A 22,006-nucleotide genomic window follows, 5' to 3' on the forward strand; every position below is an offset into this window, starting at 1 on the left:
TGAATATTATATAAATATCTCATGAAGACGTAATTCTTTTAAATCAATTTATTCTATTTATAATATCAAAATTTAAACTATTTAAATTTTCAAAAGATGTAACATTATATTTTAATAAATGAACTCAACTTATTCTTTTATAATATCATGATTTGAACTTTATACATTATTTTAAATATACTTATTTATAATATTGAAGAAAAAAAAAACTTTAAAAATATGCAATATCTTATTTCCCGTGGTGGATGTACGTTTTTTTAGGGATTTCCATTTTATTCGTTTTATTACTTATATCGGACTTCCATTTCTCGTCTAAGAATATTCAGATGCCTTCAGTTTGCTCATTGGCTTTTATTTGATTTATTCGTTAATAGGAAGAAATGGCTGTCCCTTTGCTGTCGAAGAAGATTGTGAAGAAGCGTGTTAAGAAGTTCAAGAGGCCTCAAAATGACCGCAAGATCTCCGTCAAGGTTATAACATAGCCAAATATCTCCTCTTATCTTGTTTTTTTAGCTGCGATTGGTTTTACCGGCTTTATTTTATTGTGATCTTAAAATCTTTGTCGGTAGATCTCCCTAGCTGAAAGAACGTGAATTTCCCTTTCCCTTGAAACGCTGTATAGAATTGATGTTATAAAGAACAGAAATAACCAATTCGGGATGCCTCCATGAAGTATTTTTGTTTGCATAATAGAACTTGCTACAGGGGATGCTAGTGGACTCCTTAGTATTATTTTCTGAATGCCTTGAGCGATTTATTTTGTTCAAAATTTTCAAGTTGACGGAACAGGTTTGAATAGTTAAATTTACTTCTGATTCAATGAGAGAATATTAGCAGAACTAGTGTTGCATGCGTCTTGCTGTTTTTTGTCCTTCATGAACACTGTTCACCATTAAGATCGTGAAAACTAGGTGTGGCTCCTTTTGGTGTGCGTAGGGAAATTTATGAATCAATAGGTTATTTTTGTTTTATTGGTTTTGTCGGAACCGTCTTTCGGCTGAGTCTGGAATTAGGCTTCGACTTAGATTATATAAATTGGAGTCGCCATCGACCACTTTAAAACGAATTTAGGTGGGTCAGACACCATCTTACCTGATCTGCGTTACACCAGAAACGTGTCGGGTTCGGGAGTCGGTTACGGACAAAGAAGGATTAGCACCCTTGAACCGTCTTTTTGGTACCAATTAATTCGTCGATTGTCTTAATTGCGAAAATTAAAATTTAAATCAAAATTTAAAATCTTATTCGAATGTTTACCTTTGATTGATTGAAAATATCCCTAAAAGTCAAAAATGTTAGATAAAAAATAATAAATAAGTATTAAATAAATTAAAGGGAAAAGAAATAAAATTAAATTAAAAAAAATACGAATAAAGTGGATTCAATGTAATACCCACACACAAAGCTGTAGCACCATCATGCCATCCCTCTGAATAACCTTTTTGGCAGCCTTCATATTCACATCCAACAATTCACTTGGGCTTTATTTTTTATTTAAGAGAAAGGCTAGGATTGCTATTAATGGTGTCAGTTTTCTCTTGCTTAACACCATTGAAAGCTATTGTTGATGACACGTCCTGATGAACAACAGAGTCATTGAGTGCACGGTGAGTTGCTGGATCGAAGGTTAGAGAAGGAAAATGGAGGGTTCTGGTCTACTTTAGGGTTGTTTAGCTTGCTCTCCAACCGATGAACGAGATCGAATAGGCATCGCTTAAAACCTCTTCCCGGGTCCACCACCGCGGCCGAACCCGATTTAAGGAACTACGACCACCAAGTCAACCTTAACAAGACCAGGGATATCAACCATCCCAAGAACCAAAAGCATATCGAGCGTTTCCCTATCGACTTCGATTTGGTCGACCTTGATAGCGGATTCATCGGGGACGAAATCCATGCGTCGCTCACGCTCCTCCTCTTGGAGTTTAAGGGAAATGCAGCGAACAGGACCCCTCTGGATTCGTTTCATTGAATGGGTGGAGAACCCGTTGACCTTGTTGTGGAGCCACTTGAATGGGATGATGGCAACTTCTTCGATGATCTTCTTGTTGGTGTGGAAATCGAGTGTCATGCGGGAGTAGTACCGCTCGATCACCTGACGGGAAGATTTCTTCATTGTTCCAAGGGATTGAAGAGCAGAAACAAAAGCTTGAAGGACTTGTTTGCGTCGACCCATGATAGCCACGGAAGCTCCATGTTTCTCCAACTAAGTAGAGATCTCCCCCCTTTTTCTTTGGATCCAAAAAACCTCCCTCTCCCTTTTGGTGTGACCACGATTTATAGATTAATAAACCACTCCCCTGCCCAGCAAACGACGAAAGTTGAGGAGATAATGGGTGCACAACCCGTTTCCCACAAAGGGAAACGGTTGAGACACGTGGGGTTCAACATGGGGCCTATAAAATAATTATAATATAAATTAATAATAATAATACAATAAAAAATAAAGAAATATTTTTTAAAATCCGAAAAAAAAGAGTGTCTACAACTGCCCCTCTTTGCACATTCTTGTGTTAACAAGAATAGGGCAAAGACGAAAAAAGACAATTAGTTTTTGTCCGGTCCTCTCAAAATGTGATTGGGCTTCCTGGAATTTGACATTTGTCTTCTTCTCGGTTTAAAGATTTTGGCTTGAAAATTCTTCCAGAAAGTAGTTCATTGCTGTCATCGAACTGAATGAAATCGAACTCGTCAATTTTTGTTGATATAGCTTTTCTCGACTTAAGCTATACTGTAAATTTGACATGCCCTTGAGCTGAATGGAATCGAACTCGAAGGTATCTTGTTTCAAGAGAAACATTTTCAAAGGTTTTTTTTTTGTTTCAAGAGAGACAAAATTTTGTTTCATGGGAAACTGTCTCAAGAGAGACAAAATTTGTTTCAAGAGAAACTATCTCAAAATAGACAAAACATAGTTCCAAAAGAATCTGTCTCAAGGGAGATGAAACTTGTTTCAAGGAAAACATATTCAAAGATTTTGTTTCAAGGGAAACTGTCTCAAGAGAGACAAAATTTGTTTCAAGAGAAACTGTCTTAAGATAGACAAAACTTTGTTTTAAGTAAATTAGTCTCAAGCGAGACGACTCCTTGTTTTAATAGAAACAATCTCAAAGGCGACCGATAATCTGTTTGTTCCTGCATGTTAAAGAAATCCTCTCAGAAGCTCTAATCGTTGACTTAAGGAAGTCAAATCATTGGATGGCATGGATGTTTGTGGGCACGATTCCCTTCGTCGTGAAGTTGAAATCGTGGATGGCCCCTTCATTGTGAAGTTGAGCCTTGAATTGGATATCCTTCGCGTGAAGTTGAAATCCAATGAAAGTTGTGTTGTTTCGAGTCCAATATCCTTTGTTGTGAAGTTGAAATTGGATATGAAACTGGAAAGTTTATTGACAGACACTCATTCTTTGAGTTGGATATCCTTCGTCGTGAAGTTGAAATCCAATCTAGAGATGGATGCTGCTTGTTTGCACGATTCCCTTCGTCGTGAAGTTGAAACCGCGGGTAGCCCCTTCGTCGTGAAGTTGAACCTGAAATTGGATATCCTTCGTCGTGAAGTTGAAATCCAAGGAAGTTGTATTGTTTCGAGTCCAATATCCTCCGCCGTGAAGTTGAAATTGGTTCTGAAACTGGGAAGCCCATTCATCGTGAAGTTGAGCCTCAAATGGAACGATATCCTCGTCGTGGAGTCGAAATCATGGTCGTGTGGGTGGACACGATTCCCTTCGCCGTGAAGTTGAAACCGTGGATGACCTCTTTATTGTGAAGTTTGGCTTCGAGCTAGATATCCTTCGTCGTGAAGTTGAAATCTACTCTCAAGCAAATTGTGTCTTTTCGAGTCTAATATCATTCGCTGTGAAGTTGAAATTGACACTGAATGAAACTGAAAAGTTGTTTTTTTACAGTCAGTCGCCCCTTCGCTGTGAAGTTGAGCTTGTGTTGTCTCGAGTCTAATATCCTTCGCTGTGAAGTTGAAATTGACTCTGAATGAAACTGAAAAGTTATTTGTTGAAAGTCAGTCGCCCATTCGCTGTGAAGTTGAGCTTGTGTTGTCTCGAGTCCAATATCCTTCGCTGTGAAGTTGAAATTGACTCTGAATGAAACTAAAAGTTTTTGTTGACAGTCGCCCCTTCGCTGTGAAGTTGAGCAACCACCATCAATTTCTGAATGCGCTTTTGAATCGAGTATCTTTCATCTTGAGGTTGAAATTTGACTCTAAAAGCTGTAAAAAATTATGTGTGCTAAAAATGATAAATATGATGCTCTTAAGTATGTCTAAGATGCATGCAACATGAATGAGTTATGTTTTAGCTCTTGGATTGGAGTCATGTGTTTTGTATTCCAATCTAGTCATTGGAATCGATCGTGTCCCATTTTCTTCACGATCTTTGGCTTGACAGACCTTTTCATGTCTGAGACTATTCTGTTTGAAAATGTTTTTCCCTTTTTCTTGTTTTAGGAGGGAAAATGATAAAAATGATGTACAATATTGTTCGCAATTGAATCAAATTATAAACATGAGTTCAAAGAATATCAAAGGAATCAATAGCTTTTTAATGTTTTCAGAGTTACATCTCTTTGAAAATGTTCAAATGGATAAGTTGGCTTTAGGTTGGCCTCCTTTCTAAGGTTTTAGTAACCCAAAATGTCATTTTTTTGAAATATGAGCAACATGCTTTTTTTGGTTTGGCATTTTAATTGGGTGCGGACAAAATAACGCAACTAGCATGATCAATTACTAGACCTTTTATTTCGGTCCTCTGAAATCTTCCATTTGTTCAAGTTTTGTAAGCACCTCTAACAAAGGTAGTGCATAAATATCGGTCTAAAAATGAAATTTCTGAGTTTTCGTGTGACGTTGACTATAACAGGTGTTCCTTAACTCCTTAGTCCATTTTTACCGAAAATTTCTTTCCTAGATAAATTTGATTTAACTTTCCGTTCTATGGCTAGATGAATCCATAAAGTCAGGGCGTTTAACCAATTGCTTTAGAGGGACATCTTAACATTATAATCATTTTTATCAAGTTAACTAAAGGGTTCATCTCATCACAAAATCTTCGGCCGGACAATAGCAGTGGATCAAACACCGAATTGCCAAGTGTTAGAGAAATGTTATGGTTTGAACGTAATCTATTCATAAGGCCAGGGCTTTCAAGTTTCCTCTTCTTAAGATTGTCAAGAAGAACCTGTTATAGCCTATGTGTTGTTAAAAGTCAATGAATCTCATCTTTAGAGTTCAATTTCCAAGCAACTGGCCTAAACTAGATTTGTTTACTCGACTATTCCATCTGTGAAGATTATTATCATCACTGAACATCTTAAATAAAAAGTATAGTAATGTCATATGCAAAAAGATGCCACATGTTGTCCGCACCTTATGAAATGAAAATGTTACATTGGTTAATTGCAAGAGCAGGGTACGATGTTTGAGTGTATATTATGGGTAATGTCAAAGTCCTTGTTTTAAATCATATTACTTTATCAGGGATTCGTAACTTTGAAGCATTTACAGAGCGCCTTGATTCAGTTGATATTCAAATAATTGCAAGTTTACAAATGTGATTCATTGCTCGTCATCATTAAAGTAACATAAATTTATTTAAATGTCCTTACAAAAATTTGAGAAAAAATGAAAAAACAAATTCAAACAGAATGCCTCAAATGATGAAATGATCTCCCTCACTTGGATACCCCCAAGTTATTGAAGTCGATCCAGTTATGGTTACGCATCTTCTGCATGACTTTCTTGAATGTGTAGCAGTTCTTATTTGTGTGCTCCGGGACACTGTCTTGATATTCGCAATGAGAACTCTCACATACCACTTGGAGTATGAGGGCTTCATGGGTTCCACCAAATATGGTGACACTACGTGGGTGTCAAAAAATTATTGGTAACGCTCTTTTGTAGGTCATAAGAGCATGATCGAAATGTTTCCATTTTTCATGAGACATGTGAAAAAAGAGAAAAATAATGCGAAATATGCAGGAATGCATGATGCATGCAATGTTCGAGGCATTGATCCAAAAAATGTGCCTGTTATTATGAATAATCCTTATTGGGGACAAAAATGTTTTATCTTTTAAAAGACCAAAAATATCATGACAACTTCTGACATGCTGACTAGTCTTCTGCGTTCGTCTGTCACCGGTTGAATAACCTGTCGTATTGCTCCGGCTTCTTTGGATAAACCGTGCAAATGTTGAGATGTTTTTTGTATTGGCCCAAGAAGTCTCAAATGATTGTATCTCGGGCATTTATTTTTTGTTGAGCGTGTTCCCAACGAATACGTCATTGGAGTCCTCAATTGATAGGAACTATGTGAAGTTTTTTTGTCTATTTCTTGAATTCGTCAGCAATGGTCTCCAATTTCAGCTATCCATTGTTGTCTTTGAGGGGACTCCCAAGATCAATGACATTCATTTGCTCCTGCAACCTCTACCAGTCAGTTCTTCCGAGATAGACTTTCATTGTGCTTGATGTAGACCCGATTCATTCTAAGTCCTTTATAACGCAACAGAATGATATACTCTTCAATTGTGGGCGCCACATCTTCGGGATTGAATGTGACACATAGTCGCCTTGTAGACTGTCCTCTGTATTTTCATCTCTTGTATTACAACCCCTTTGTCCATTAATGCAGATTATTCATGTTTATCAAACACGTTTTTGGTGGATCAACACCTCGTTTTAAATGATGCAAACGATGAAAACAAAATAAAAAGAACAAAAATAAAAATAGTTAGTGAGGTAAATCAAAACAATAATAAAAATGAAAAATCCTATCCCACATGATATCTACCCCACATGCTTATTGTTCCTACCCGGACATGATCTCTATGCTAATTTCAAACAAATCCTAAACCGCATATTTGTCTAGTTCGCATGCTTTGAACAGAAAGTAAAGCAGGAAATAAAATCAAAGCAACCTAGGGTTTGCAATGAGGTTTTGGGGTGGGCTTTAATTCTCTGTACTCTCCCGGTTTAGGTTCTAAAAAGGTACTCGGGTTCTCTTTGCTGGTGCCCCCTTGGTCTTGCCAGACCCTTAGTCCTAAGCCCATTACAAGCTTGTGTGGACTAAGTTAAACTCGAGAGGACACATTCCCTTATGTCTGTGCGGTGAATAAATTCACACGAAGACATAAGGTATATGAATCCCGAAGGCTACTTGCTAGGCATGTGCGGTGAATAAATTCACACGAATGCGTCGCTTTCACCCCTACTTAAATAGGGTTCGGAGCTCGGGTATAGAGCCAGAGATAGAAACTTTTCAAAAATCTGAAATCATTGAAAAAAATGTCAGAATAACTATTTATTTGAAAAATAATCAAAGGTAAATAATTATAATCGAATAAATAAATTAAAATTAAAATTTAACATTTTCGCATAAAAAGACAACCGAAAATTAATTCTGGCCTGACTCACTTACCTGTCCCCAGCGGAGTAGCCAAGCTGTCGGAACCGTCTTTCGGTTGGGCCCGGAATTGTGCTTCGACTTGAATTGATTGGGTTAGAATCGCCACCGACCACTTTAAAACGAATTTAGGTGGGTCAGACACCATCTTACCTGATCTGCGTTACACCAGAAACGTGTCGGGTTCGGGAGTCGGTTACGGTCAAAGAAGGATTAGACCTTGAACCCCTTTTGTACCAATTAATTCGTCGATTGTCTTAATTGCGAAAATTAAAATTTAAATCAAAATTTAAAATCTTATTTGAATTGTTTACCTTTGATTGATTGAAAATATCCCTAAAATTCGAAAATATTAGATAATAAATAATAAATAAGTATTAAATAAATTAAAGGGAAAAGAAATAAAATTAAATTAAAAAAAATACGAATAAAGTGGATTCAATGTAATACCCACACACAAAGCTGTAGCACCATCATGCCATCCCTCTGAATAACCTTTTTGGCAGCCTTCATATTCACATCCAACAATTCACTTGGGCTTTATTTTTTATTTAAGAGAAAGGCTAGGATTGCTATTAATGGTGTCAGTTTTCTCTTGCTTAACACCATTGAAAGCTATTGTTGATGACACGTCCTGATGAACAACCGAGTCATTGAGTGCACGGTGAGTTGCTGGATCGAAGGTTAGAGAAGGAAAATGGAGGGTTCTGGTCTACTTTAGGGTTGTTTAGCTTGCTCTCAACCGATGAACGAGATCGAATAGGCATCGCTTAAAACCTCTTCCCGGGTCCACCACCGCGGCCGAACCCGATTTAAGGAACTACGGCCACTGGGTCAACCTTAACAAGACCAGGGATATCAACCATCCCAAGAACAAAAGCATATCGAGCGTTTCCTTATCGACTTCGATTTGGTCGACCTTGATAGCGGATTCATCGGGGACGAAATCCATGCGATGCTCACGCTCCTCTCTTGGAGTTTAAGGGAAATGCCGCGAACAGGACCCCTCTGGATTCGTTTCATTGAATGGGTGGAGAACCCGTCGACCTTGTTGCGGAGCCTCTTGAATGGGATGATGGCAACTTCTTCGATGATCTTCTTGTTGGTGTGAAAATCGAGTGTCATGCGAGAGTAGTACCGCTCGATCACCTGACGGGAAGATTTCTTCACTCTTCCAAGGGATTGAAGAGCAGAAACGAAAGCTTGAAGGACTTGTTTGCGTCGACCCATGATAGCCATGGAAGCTCCATGTTTCTCCAACTAAGTAGAGATCTCCCCCCTTTTTCTTTGGATCCAAAAAACCTCCCTCTCCCTTTTGGTGTGACCACGATTTATAGATTAATAAACCACTCCCCCTGCCCAGCAAACGACGAAAGTTGAGGAGATAATGGGTGCACAACCCGTTTCCCACAAAGGGAAACGGTTGAGACACGTGGGGTTCAACATGGGCCTATAAAATAATTATAATATAAATTAATAATAATAATATAATAAAAAATAAATAAATATTTTTTTAAAACCGAATAAAAACGAGTGTCTACAGGTTTTACGTGCAATAATATTTGTATAGAAGCAATCCCTACCATCTTGTTTATGTACTTTTTTCAAACGTAGACTCAATAATGTCTTCTACTTTACTAGGTGAAGCCATAACAAGTGTAGAATCTTTTTGTCTTTTGAGTGTAGATTCATGTTGGGTAGAGTTTTTGGATAAATGAATATGCAACTTTATGATTAGTCAGGATGAATATACAACAGGTATAATACTATAATATATGATGTTTAACCCTTTTCTCATTTTGCGTTTTCTAGCTTGTTGCTGATTGTTACTGCATTCTCAGGACATACGGTGCTGAGATAGCCCATGATGTTTCAACAAAGAAGAGGAAGGCAATTGTGGAGCGAGCAGCTCAGTTGGATGTTGTTGTTACCAACAAATTGGCTAGGTTGCGCAGCAAGGAGGACGAGTGAAAGTCTGTTGATTTGCTTTCATATTTTGTTGTTTAGGAAAGTTGCACTTTTGTTCCAAGTACTATTCTTGCTTTAGTATGGTTGAATATAAACCTTTTTCTGATTTAAATTGTGATTGATGTTTTGAGGGACCCTGGTTTTTAAAACTAGATTTACAATCGAATCATTATAAGTATAAAATTCGATTTCAACTCTAGATATTAGTATAATGAAATTAAAAATAAAAATACATGTTTAAAAGAAAACACACACGATGTAAATATAAAATTCTAAATTCACTTTTATTGCTGAAATCACTTGATGATATAGCTCGAACTATTTTAAGAACCCAAACTATAGTTATTACAAAGTAGTATCTTAAATCACGTGTTTATAGTATTATTTTATTTTATATCATGTTTTATTTTTAAAATATTTCTAATATTTTACATAATTAGTTATAATGATTCAAGTTTAATTAAATAATTTTTTATGCATGATATTATAATATATCTAAAAAATATTTAAATAATGCGTCTATTTATTTAATTTAGAAAAAATGTTTTGTTATTTTTATTTCAATTAAGTGAATATTATTTTAATTTTTTAATAATTTATCTAGATCTACACATTCATCCACATGTTGATTTATCATTCATATTTGACCTATTTGAATTATTTTGAATAATGTATATAAAGATTTTGCCTACCAATTCAAGTAAAAGTATCATTTTTAATTTGTAAATGATCTATATGAAATTTTGTTTTATTTTATTTTTAAATGATGTATAAAATTTATATATTTTTTAATAGAAATCACTAGTATTATTAAAAAGTTAAAATATCAAAATTACAATAAGATGTTACAACTATCATTGTAAATTAAATACATAATTTGGATGTTTTCCTAAAACATTGAAATTATTCACTTATACCATACAAGACTCGAGCAAAAAATAGATACGAGCAAATCTGACGTCATCGATAAATGAATCACAAAATGGGATTAAGTTGTTGAAAGATCATCGAGAACTGTAAATCAGAGCCAAGCGTCGTGAGAAACAATCCATGAACGTAAAATTGCGCATCCAAATTCATTCCTAGAGTCCATAGTAGGGAAGATCAACGATTAAAAATAAACATCATCTTGATAAGTTGTGGCATCGTCAAATCTCATCCTAAGAAAACATAAATAAAATAACGGTCAAACGGCTGAGAAAGAAAATAAAAAACTGGCCACAAAGACAAAAAAACTTGCCACAAATGTAGAATTAAAAAAGAAATAAAGAGAAATGAGAACTGATAGACGACAAATAGCATCAAAACCGATATTGTCGTCGACTAAACAAAATCAAAGAAAAAAAGTTCATATGTTCTATAAAAGATGACACAAAGTCAAAAGAAAAAAAGGAGGGAGAAAGGGGCTAGAATTTAGTTAAATTAAATAATTATAGAATTATCATAAAATAAATTAGAATAAAAATAATTTTAATTTAAATGATTAATAAAAATGAATAACCATTTCATTAAATTAAGTTTGCATTAAACTAAATTCCAACTTTATTAATTGAACAAATAAATAAACCATAAAAATTATCTATATAATTTTATGTTTGAGTATTTTTCAAAGAGCATACAATTAGGGTTACTTATCGAGCGAGTTGATTGTGAGTTGGACAATGTTCAACTCGTACTTGTTAAAAAATTATTATTCAACTCGATTTGTTTCTCGTTAAGCTTATTAAAGTTTTACTCTACTCGTACTCTTTAAAAAACTTATTATTCACCTCGGCTGGTTGCTCGTTAAGCTCACAAAATTTATAGGTAAGATAATTAGGGTCTGATTTTTGGATGTAGTAAAGTAATAATTTAATTTTTTTCTTATTGTTTATTAGAAAATTAATAGAATAGTAAATCAGTAGTAATTATTAATTAATAATTTAATATATTTATTACTATCTATTAGAAAATTAGTAATTATTATTTATATTTTTAATTGAATATTTGTAAGGTAATTACTAAAAAATTAACAAACTGCTCGCGAACTTATCAAGTTGAATTAGATATTTCTCAATTCAAATCGTTAAGGTCTCGAGTCGAACTCAAGTTTAAGTCGAATCAACCCGAGTTAAACAATTACCAAATTTTGATCAACTCAATTTCTAACAACTTACGAACTATTAAACTCATTAAGCGCCTTTACACACACTAGATTCTTGTTTAGGGGATCAAAAAAGGTGAACAAAAAATGTTGAGCTATGTCACATGTGATGATAAATGACCGTGATAAGCGATGATTGATGGCATGTAATTTTGGTCAAATTTTAAAATCAAATTGATATTTGATATAAAATTTAAAGTTAATTTAATATTTTATCTAAAGTTTAAAGATTAAATGAGAAATTAATTATTTTTAATATATCACATCATCTAAGTAACGAGATTTTTCAAAAATAAAAAAATAACGAAATTTAACAATTTAATAAACAAAATATAATAAATTGATGACATATACATTGAAACATAAATTTTTCAAAATTGATGATCAAAAATAAAAAAAATAAAACAAATATTACCAAACTTGTACTTTAAATTCATTTAAAAATTTTAGAAATGTAAAAATTAAGTGCATATTTACTTTACTTTATAAATAAGAATATTTTTATAGTTTTTAATTGAATTAAAACTCAGATAATTATTGATATAAAATTTAATCACAACTTTAAACATTAGTATAATAAAACCAAGGTAAACTACATATCTAGTACCTCAATTATCATTCTTATTTCATTTTAGTCACCCAACTGTTTTTTCTTTCAAAATTATATCTAAAGTTACATTATGGTTACATTTTGATCACCCCTGCTAAAACATTAATATAAGTGCTAACTTGGTATTTTCTTTTATGATGATATAACATTATCTTATGGTGATACGTCAGCATGACTGATAAATTTTTAATAACCATTGATCAAAATGAAACAAAAGCTAGACGTTAGATACAGTTTAAAAAAAATAGTTGGGTGACTAAAAAATGAAACAAAAGTATAGTTAAGATACTAAACATGAAGTTGACCCAATCTAAAATACAAAAAAACTATAATACTGCATATTATTTCTAAATAGAAAACAAAAGGAAAGTTTTTTTATAAGAAAATAATTTTGCCTTTTTCTCCATTGCATGTCTTCCAATTGTTTCCCTCTTTCTCTCATTTTGCCTTCCGCATTTTCTTCCCCAAACATTTCTTCTTTCCCTTCGAATCACCTTTTCTTCTATAAAAAAAATCAATCAAAATATAGAACCCAAACTTAAATATCAAAAAAGTAACCAGTTGATCTGGATTTTCACATTGATCTAACTTTTTTAATCGAATGAGAACCAACTTTTCCTCAGTGCTCAAGAAATCCCACCACCCGGACCGCCATTGGACTTTGGTCAGTCCCTAACTTCAGCCATCGAAATTCAATCACAGGATCATCGGATTACGGTCTACAATTCGAGTCAGCAACGAGTTCGATGGTGTCTTCTCCGGCAGCATCGGGTTCCAATGTCTCCAACGACATATTCACTGTCAGGGAATTGCTCGGCAAATTGGGGAGCATTGGTAACTCCGGCGAGATCTCCCCACATCCTTTAATGGCTTCTTTTTACGTTAATGGAAACAACAACAGCACGAACACTTCTTGTTACAGCACTCCATTGAATTCTCCTCCCAAATCAATGGGGATGAATTCCAGCGTGGCGGATTTCTCAGCCGATCCTGGATTTGCAGAGAGAGCGGCGAAATTCTCTTGTTTCGGAAGCAGGAGTTTTAATGGTCGAGCGATTCAATTCGAAATCAACAACAATTATAATGAAATCTCTACTCACAGATCTAATCCTCCTTTAAAGGCAATGGCATCTCAAATCGGAAATAAGAGTAATACCCCCATTGCAGGATCGATCCGAGTTAGCCAATTCTCAAGAGGAATCCTCCGTCACCAATGGTGATCCTGGTTTGAAAGCTTCGAAAGGGGCGAATTCGAGGAAAAGAAAAGTAGTTCCTAAAGCCAAAACGAACGACAATTCAACATATCCATCAACAAATGCTGCGAAGGTAACAGAACGTAAAACAATCCCAGTATCCATTTCATTTTAGAGCACTCAGTAATCATCTAATGCATCCATTTCCAGGCGACTGAACATAAGGAAGAATCAAACGAGAAGCGGTGCAAGTCAACTGAAGGCAATGACACAAAGCCTCCTGAGCCTCCCAAAGACTACATTCACGTTAGAGCAAGAAGGCGTCAAGCCACCGACAGCCATAGCTTAGCTGAAAGAGTGAGAATCAAAAAATCCAGTTTTTTTTCCCTCTCAATTCAAAGCATTTTACATTGACTCTATATTATCAATCGTTTCACAGGTACGTAGAGAGAAAATCAGTGAGGGAATGAAGCTTCTGCAGAATCTTGTTCCAGGCTGCAACAAGGTCTCCAATTTGTTCTAATTGGGGGGGGGGGACAAATTGGTAAAATCATGGCTGTAATTCTAAAACATGATGGTGTTGGATTTTCCAACTTGTAGGTGACTGGAAAAGCCTTAATGCTCGATGAAATTATAAAGAGAAAATAACTTCAGTGATTGAAAATGCCTTATAATATACGATTTTAACCAATTTTTTTTGAATTTGCCAAAATGACCAATAAAATCGCAATGCGATCTTAAATTCGCAACACGAACTCTAATTTTTCAACTCAGTTTCCAAATTTGCAACGCGAATATCCTGATTCGCATCGCGATTGTAAGATTCGCAATGCGATTTTGAAAAATGTGTTGCGATAGTTAAAATGTGTTTCGATAGTTAAAATGTATTGCGAGAGTTTGAAAAACCTATTGTTGCTATAGTGAAAAAGTGTTGCGATAGTGAAAAATCCAAAATAAGTTTACATTTTAACTATTCCAAATTCACGTGGAGTTTGCAGCAATAAAGAATGTGTTGCGATAGTGTAAAAGATTCCCAAGCCATTTGTAAGATCTTAGTTTGAAACAATAAAGAATGTGTTGCGATAGTGTAAAAGATTTCCAAGTGTTTGCAATGCTCAATCCCACATAGTATTGGAAACACTATTGGGAATGGGTATTTAAGGCTTGGATTTCTCACTTCCTTGTTGAGTGGAAGAGAACAAGGGGGACTCTCGCGCACCGCCGCCGCCGCCGTCTTGGGTCGGGTCGTGGTCGTGGTCGTGGTAATACGTGTCTTCGACACGTCTCTATCTTTTTAGAGAAAATTCTTAAGAAACAAATGCAATACCACCGGTCGTTGCGATTTTGGAAAATCGCGTTGCGAATCTGGAAACTGATTTGCGATACTGGAGATCGCGTTGCGATTAAGAGATCGCATTGCAATTTTGTTGGTCATTTTGGCAAATCGAAAAAAAGTTGGTCAAAATCGTATATTATAAGGCATTTTCGGTCACTGAGGTTATTTTCTCAATTAAAAACTACGTTCAATCATTGCAGCATCAAGTTGAGGTAAAAAGATTACACTTGAACGTGATGTGCTTCAATTTCTTAAAATGGAAGGTTTTTGTTTTACTTAATGATTTTATGATAATATTTTATTGACAATTCCTTTCAATGAAGTTAGCTTCAGTGAATACCAGGCTGGATAGTTTAATCCCAAAGGCAAAGGATGTAAGCCATTAAATATAATGGAAAAAAAGTTTATAACAATTGCATCAGATCTTTGAATCTGAGATTCACATTTTGTTGTTGCTTTTGCAGGTATTTCAATCAAACAACATTTTATTCCCAGTAGATTCCTATGCACCAGACATATTTGGCCACCAAGACCCTGCCGTTTCAACAAAATGGGACGATGACCCAATGCTTAGTGGAACCATCAGACACTCAAGTTCACCAATTTACTCAAAATCTGCCTCAGGTAATTTCATCTTCCCACAGTCAACATTTTATCCGAATTTTCAGTCTAAAAACTTTGCACAATCATGTTGGCAGCACCCAGCATTTTGTGAGGGCGACCTGCAGACCATAGCTGAAATGGGGTTTGCCCAAAATCAAAGCATGGAAATGGGATTACAATCAGAGAATTTCCAGGTTAAGAAAAATCATTTCTTTATGATTAAGAATTGTTTTTACATCATTTTTAAATGAATTAGAAATAGATAATTAATTGTTTTATTGCAGGGCAAAATCAAGTTGAGCTCTTGATAATCCAGGATTGAAGCTCAGAAAAGGTGACCATATACAAAGAAATTGAAAATGGAGCAGGTGCATGAACTAATGTTTAAGTGAAAAAGGAAAAGTGGAGGATTCTTTGCCCGTTTGTAATATTTTTGTGTTTTGGGTTTACCAATGTATTCTTATTAGCAAAAAGCACCAACATTTGTAAGATAATTAATACTAATTTTAGTCATTAGACGAATGTAAGAATCATGAATTTAGACGGCGTAATCTGGGTGTTAAGTTTTAAGCAGCTGTATTTGTTTTGTTATTTTTAATTACAAGCAAAACGTCTAATTTAGAGCTGAGCTGTGGTCAACTCAAACCCATGCATCTTGGGAATCTCATAAATGTCTAGAATATGAATTTCAATACTTTTTTTCCTTTTAATTTGACAAAGATGTCGAGACAATACAATTTTGTGATTTAAAACCTAATTATTGAATTAGTATTATGTTTGATTGATTCTCAAGATTAAAGGGTTTCCTTTCCTTTTTATATATTTTTCTCAAGTATTATGTTTGATTGATTCTTCTAAAGTTCATAACCTTGACAGAGCTATATTTTTTTTCTTTTAAAATTTTATAAATTTATTAATCTCTTAAAATTTTAAAAAATTGTTCTAATATAAAATCTTCTGTCTATTCTTATCTATAATGCTATATATGTTGATCTACGGGATTTTGGTAAAAAGTCTTAATCAAACCCTGAAATCCATGTGCTAACCAAACTCTCAATCTCCACAACTAGGAATAAAGAATGCTTTGAAGGGATGGGGGTGGGATATTTTGAAGGCAATTGGTTGATGTTGTAGGGCACTATCTAAATGATGATTAGGGTAGGTGTCCCATTAACAAAAGTCATTATCCCTGTTTTAACGTTGCTTTCACCCTTTATAATCCTTTATAATCCTTTTTTGAAGAAACAATCCTTGATCCCATCATTTGTTTCACCAACCATGCATTATTCCATGCTCTTCAACTATAACCATGTGTTTTGTTTTTGGTTTAAATGCACTATTTTCCCTTAAAGTATACCATATGTACCGAGATGTCCTATAAAAGTATTTTTCGTTACGTGTTGTCTATTTAAATTTAAATTGTTACATTGTTTGCTCCAAACCGTTAATTCTATTAAAAACAGTAAGGGTAAACTATATATTTAGTCACTCAACTATTTTCACGGTTATGTTTTGGTCACCCAACTATTTTTCTTTTCAAAATCAATCATCACTAAAGTTGAGTTTTTATTCTGTTTTGGACTCCCAATTTGATTCAGTTATTTTTAAATTTTAATATATAAGATTTTATTTATATCACATATTTTTATTCGACACATAAATTTAATTTATAATAATAAATTCATATCTTTTTCATTTACTTCTCATACATATGAACGACAATGCCTATTAAAAAAAATTTTAAAAAAAAGATAGAATCTGTTATGTACTTGATGGAAAACGAGCACAATTTTATTAACTAATCGTAATAAACTAATTACTTTCCAAGTTATCTTAGTGATCATCGATAGTACCTCTACTAATATTACACAGGGTTAAGCATGCCTCAAAAGTTACAGGAAATTCATTAAAGCATTAAGTCAATTATCAATGCATATAGTCAATTCTCAAAAGTTACAAGAAATTTAATATTTAATATTTCTTTCATTAAAATTTTAAATATGGACAATTTAACATGTTATTTATTATTTATGTTATAATATTATTTATTATTATAAATTAAATTTATGCGCCGATTAAAAAAATATGTGATATAAATAAATTCTTATATATAACATATTAAAAAATAATTTGAATCGAATTGGGTGACCAAAACGGAACTAGCAATGATTTTGAAAAAGAAGATAGTTGGGTGACCAAAACAAAATCGTGAAAATAGTTGAGTGACTAAATATATAATTTATCCTTTTTTAACGGAGTTAACAATTTGGGACAAACAAGATAATGATTTAAACTTCAGGGAGCAAAACATCCCGAAAAATACTTTAGAAGGCAACTCGGTATAAATGGCATACTTTAAGTGGCACTGGTGCCTTTAAGCCTTTGTTTTTCTGTGATTCTTTTTTATTATCATGCTGCAGTCTCGTTTGTAAAAAAAAAGTATGATATTTCTTTTTGATGTGTGTAACCATCATTAATTTGCACTTATTTTCTTTATGTGTTAATGAACTGGTGGAAATAGATACTTTTTGTAATACCCCGAACCCCAGGTTAGTAGTTCTGATTGACCCTAGACCTATAAATAGAACCCAAAAGACTTATTAGAATAGTGTGAATTTAATAAAGTTGGAATTGGGTTAAGTTAGGCCCAAATGTTTAAGGGATAGGGATCATTTAAATATTTGGGAGTTGTTAGAAGGATTAAAAGAGTAATTTACCCATTGTTATTTTTGAAAGCTGAAAAGGCCTTTTTAATATCATGATTCACGTACCCATTCCCCCTTAATCTCACCAAACACTCTTCCTCATCATCTCATTCTTCTACTCATCTTCTTTCTCACTCAAGTGAAGCAAAGATTGAAACTTTAAGAATTTCAAGTTTAGTTGGGTTAAGTGAAGGTAAGAAATGAAATCTCCATCCCAAGAGCTTCATTTTAAACCCCACATTTCAAGTTTTAGTCATACTTTTCAGCAATGGGTTTTAGGAAGGTTTAGATGCAACAAGTGATTCCACCCCATTCTTAGTAGATTCAAGTTATAGGAAATATTCTTAACCTTAATCCAAGCATCTAAATGAGTTAGTAACTCATTTACCTTGTTTTTGGTTAGTGAAAGAAGTAGAAGAAAACTCAAAGATAAGGGGAAAAGAGAAGTTGCCCTTGGGTGATTTTGGGGAGTTTTCATCAGCTAGATCACCAAGGTAACACCTTTTTAACCTTTCAATATCATTTGTAAGCCTTTTTATGTATTGGTGTAGCTTGCATTAGTTTTTGGAGGATAAAAACATGCTCATGGTAATTCATGGATTTATATGTTTCTATGTTTCAAAATGCCTTCATGACCTTAATAACTCAAATAAGATACTAATAATGTTGGGGTGCCTCCTTAGGGCCTTTAGGATGGTTTATAAATGTCTAAAGATGCCCAAGTAGGGCATTTTCAGGTTCTAGTATTGATATTGGATGAGTCAGTGTCGATATTGTTCTTAGGCAAGGAAAAAATCTAAGAAAATTTAAGTAAAAGTATCAGTACTCAAGTATAGAGTATCGATACTATAGGCTCGGTCTTGATACATGAGGGAGGGGTTTCGATACTGATTTTCCATAATAAAATTTTGGTACTGTTACTAATGGGAGTATCGATACCAGGGGCTGAGTATCAATACTCCCCATAGGGATATCGATACTACCCTTACTTTTAAGGTTGATTTTAAGTTATCGATATCGATACTTTGATAGTTATCGATACTAAAAAGTCAGAATGGATACTACCTCAGTTTTCTTTATTCACGAATTACAAATTTTAGAAACATCATTAAGGGACCCAAACCACTCTTTAAATATTCAATAAGACACCAAGTGAGAACAATATTAACCAACTTAAATTTCATGTAGAAACCTTATAACTTAGGGAATCAAAAGACTTACCCTGTGTGATGTTCGGGAAATAAGACAAACACCCATATCACTCTAGAATAGGGGAACATTTGTATGTTATGGCAAACCCCAAGATAGTACACTAGGCACTTCTTTGCTAATTGGGCGTAGATATCCCAAGGCTCGACGGAGAAAGTTAGTTGGGTGAGCATTTCTGATTTAGAATTCCGGATTTCCAATCTAGGTAGGATAGAAGGTGTGTAAGCTCTGAAATGTAGCTCCTCAATCGCACCATAATGTGTACCTCTTTATGTATGATTTGTTAGCATACTCATATGCTATCATTCGCCATATGTATCTGAATAGAGAATGCATATAGTATAGTTTGGATTTTAGTGTGACACTGAACTTGTGAGATCAACATTCGAAATTTGTTTCCGTGCGCAGCTTAGTAGTAGGAGCTTTTGGAGGAGCTATCGCCTAGACCTTATAGCATTCAGTCGCCAGCTTTTGAGTATGTCTCGAACTTTGTTAGTGGTAATGTATTGTATATACAACTTTGCATGTCGAGTCATAACGATAGATGGATTATTTTGTAAACTTATGTTTAAATTAATTTGGGGGCTCCTGTAATTATAAAATGGGTATTATACATTTATATTGTTGGTTATTTCAATATGTGGTTTTAAGTGATTGAATATATGTTTTAAAAGAAAATTTTTAGGTTAGTCAGTTAATGGTCCATGACGTAATAGTCCGTTGACCTCCGGGTTGTACTGTATTAGGACGTTACATTTAATGGTATCTGAGTTTCCAGGTTTAGCCGTTCTTAGGACCATCGGGCCAGAGTCAGTAAATGTGTATTATGTACATGCTCCTAAAGTATTGAGATGTACTTTAGAGTATGGAATAGTTATAATAACCCTCATTGTTCCTTGTTATTTCATAATAGAATTATGGATGGTGGTTCAGACCTTAGTAAGGAGGGTAGAGTCGAGAATCATGCTTCTTTAGTAGGTGACTCAAGGGATGAGTTCGTCCCAGACACAGAGTTTGATGTTTCGAGAGATGTTGGGGTTAATAAAATGACCTTCTTTAGGGATTTAACGGTGATGTTTAGGTGTATAGTAAGAGCTATACCTAGGACTTCAACCGCGCCTCCTCCCCTTGTACACCTCCAGCCCCTCTAGTAGCGCCATCTCAGGAGTCTTTGGTAGAGGGTTTGCCCAATATAAGACGATAGATTTCTTTGGATCTGGGGATGATAACCTTATTGCGGAAGATCAATGGCTTAAAGAGACCCTTCCTATGTTTAGATAGTTTTAATTGACCCCTAAGGGTAGTTTGGTATGTGTCATCTCCCTGCTGAAGAGTGACACCATCAAATGGTGAGAAACTGTAGAGTTAGCTATAGAGCCAGACAGGCCAACATGAGAGCTTTTCCTATCAGAGGGAAAAGTATATTGGGAAGCTCATATGGATGATCTACAGGATTAGTTTCTCCATCTGAAGTAGGAGGACCGATCAGTGATTGAATATTAGAGAGAGTTTCTCAGGTTGAGTAACTATGCACCAGAGCTGATTTATTCTAAGAACCATCATTGTAGGAGGTTTATGGAGGTCCTCTATCTTGATATCCTCACTTATCTAGCTGTTAAGCCACCTAGAGTCTTCACTAAGTTAGTTCAGCAAGAGAAGAGGATCAAAAAAGTGGGGAGATGAGAGCCAGAGCTTCAGTATAATTCCTGAGCAGAGTAAGGGTCAGTAGAGTCCTCGAGGTCAATTCAGACGTTGGCCAAGAGGGCCAGAGGTTCTCAGGGTTCGTATAGGACCAAAGTGAGTCAGTCTAGGAGACTAGCTTAGAGCTCAAATTGTGGGGGTAAATCAGGGTCTCGTAGGAAACCATTAACGACCTCTTCAGTAGCTAGTTCTCGTGGTTCAGCAAGGACACCTTATTTGGACTGTCAGACTCGTGCAACGAAACATCTTGAAGTATGCCACTTTATGGTTGTGGGTCACTCGAACATTTTATTCGAGAATATCTAGAGGCTTAGAGGGTCGACCCAAGTCAAATGTAGAGGCCCACCCAGTCAGTTCAGAGGGATCGATGACCCTCGAGAGGTAGTAGTTTTACTTTTGGTCAGTATGGTAGGGTGCTGCTAGGTCTATGGCCAACTCAGAGCCTCGTGTAGCTTCTCGTTAGTATACCGTTTAGGCTCAGAAGGAGTACGACGTAGCTGATGTGATTTTAGGTATATTTTTTGTGTTTTACATTCTAGTTACAACATTAATAGAGCCAGGATCTACGCATTCATATATATATATATATATATATATATATGACTCAGTTCAAGAAAGAAACCTTTTAGCCGAGGACTTAGAGATAGGGGTTGGAGTGTCTAGTCCCATAGGGTTTGATGTCTTGGTTGATAAGATCCATCGTCGATGCTCAGCCAAAATCCATGGTCAAGTTTTCCCTGCTGATTTGATGGATCTTCCATTCACAAAGTTTGATATGATATTAGGCATGTATTGGCTTACGAAACATGATGCAAGTCTAAGGTTCAAGGCCAACCGATTCAAGCTTAGAAAAGATGATGGAACTAAGGTATTGATGAGTAGTAAAGAGCTTGGGTGTTAAAGTTTGATTTCGAAAATCAATGCGTATAGGATGATTGAGAAGGGATATGAAGTTTTCTTAGCCCATGTAGTTGACAATTGGGTTGTAAGCCCTTCGATTGAGGATATTAGAACTATCTAATATTTTTTAGATGTGTTTCCCGAGGATTTACCACAGTTGCCCTCAGACCAAGAATTAGAATTCAGTATTGAGGTATTGTTGGGTTCTGCTCCGATGTCTATT

At 34.9% G+C, this 22,006-nt stretch overlaps 2 pseudogenes; one reads left to right on the forward strand and one right to left on the reverse strand.

Annotated features, from left to right (window-relative positions):
• Positions 1 to 1,756: 1,756 nt before the first annotated feature.
• LOC120171131 lies at positions 1,757 to 8,654 on the reverse strand (annotated as a pseudogene).
• A 4,079-nt stretch (positions 8,655 to 12,733) lies between these two features.
• LOC120171132 lies at positions 12,734 to 15,576 on the forward strand (annotated as a pseudogene).
• The last annotated feature ends 6,430 nt before the right edge of the window (positions 15,577 to 22,006 follow it).

Source organism: Hibiscus syriacus, unplaced genomic scaffold, assembly GCF_006381635.1.
Source record: "Hibiscus syriacus cultivar Baekdansim isolate YM2019G1 unplaced genomic scaffold, ASM638163v2 tig00111812_pilon, whole genome shotgun sequence".
Classification (NCBI taxonomy): domain Eukaryota; kingdom Viridiplantae; phylum Streptophyta; class Magnoliopsida; order Malvales; family Malvaceae; genus Hibiscus; species Hibiscus syriacus.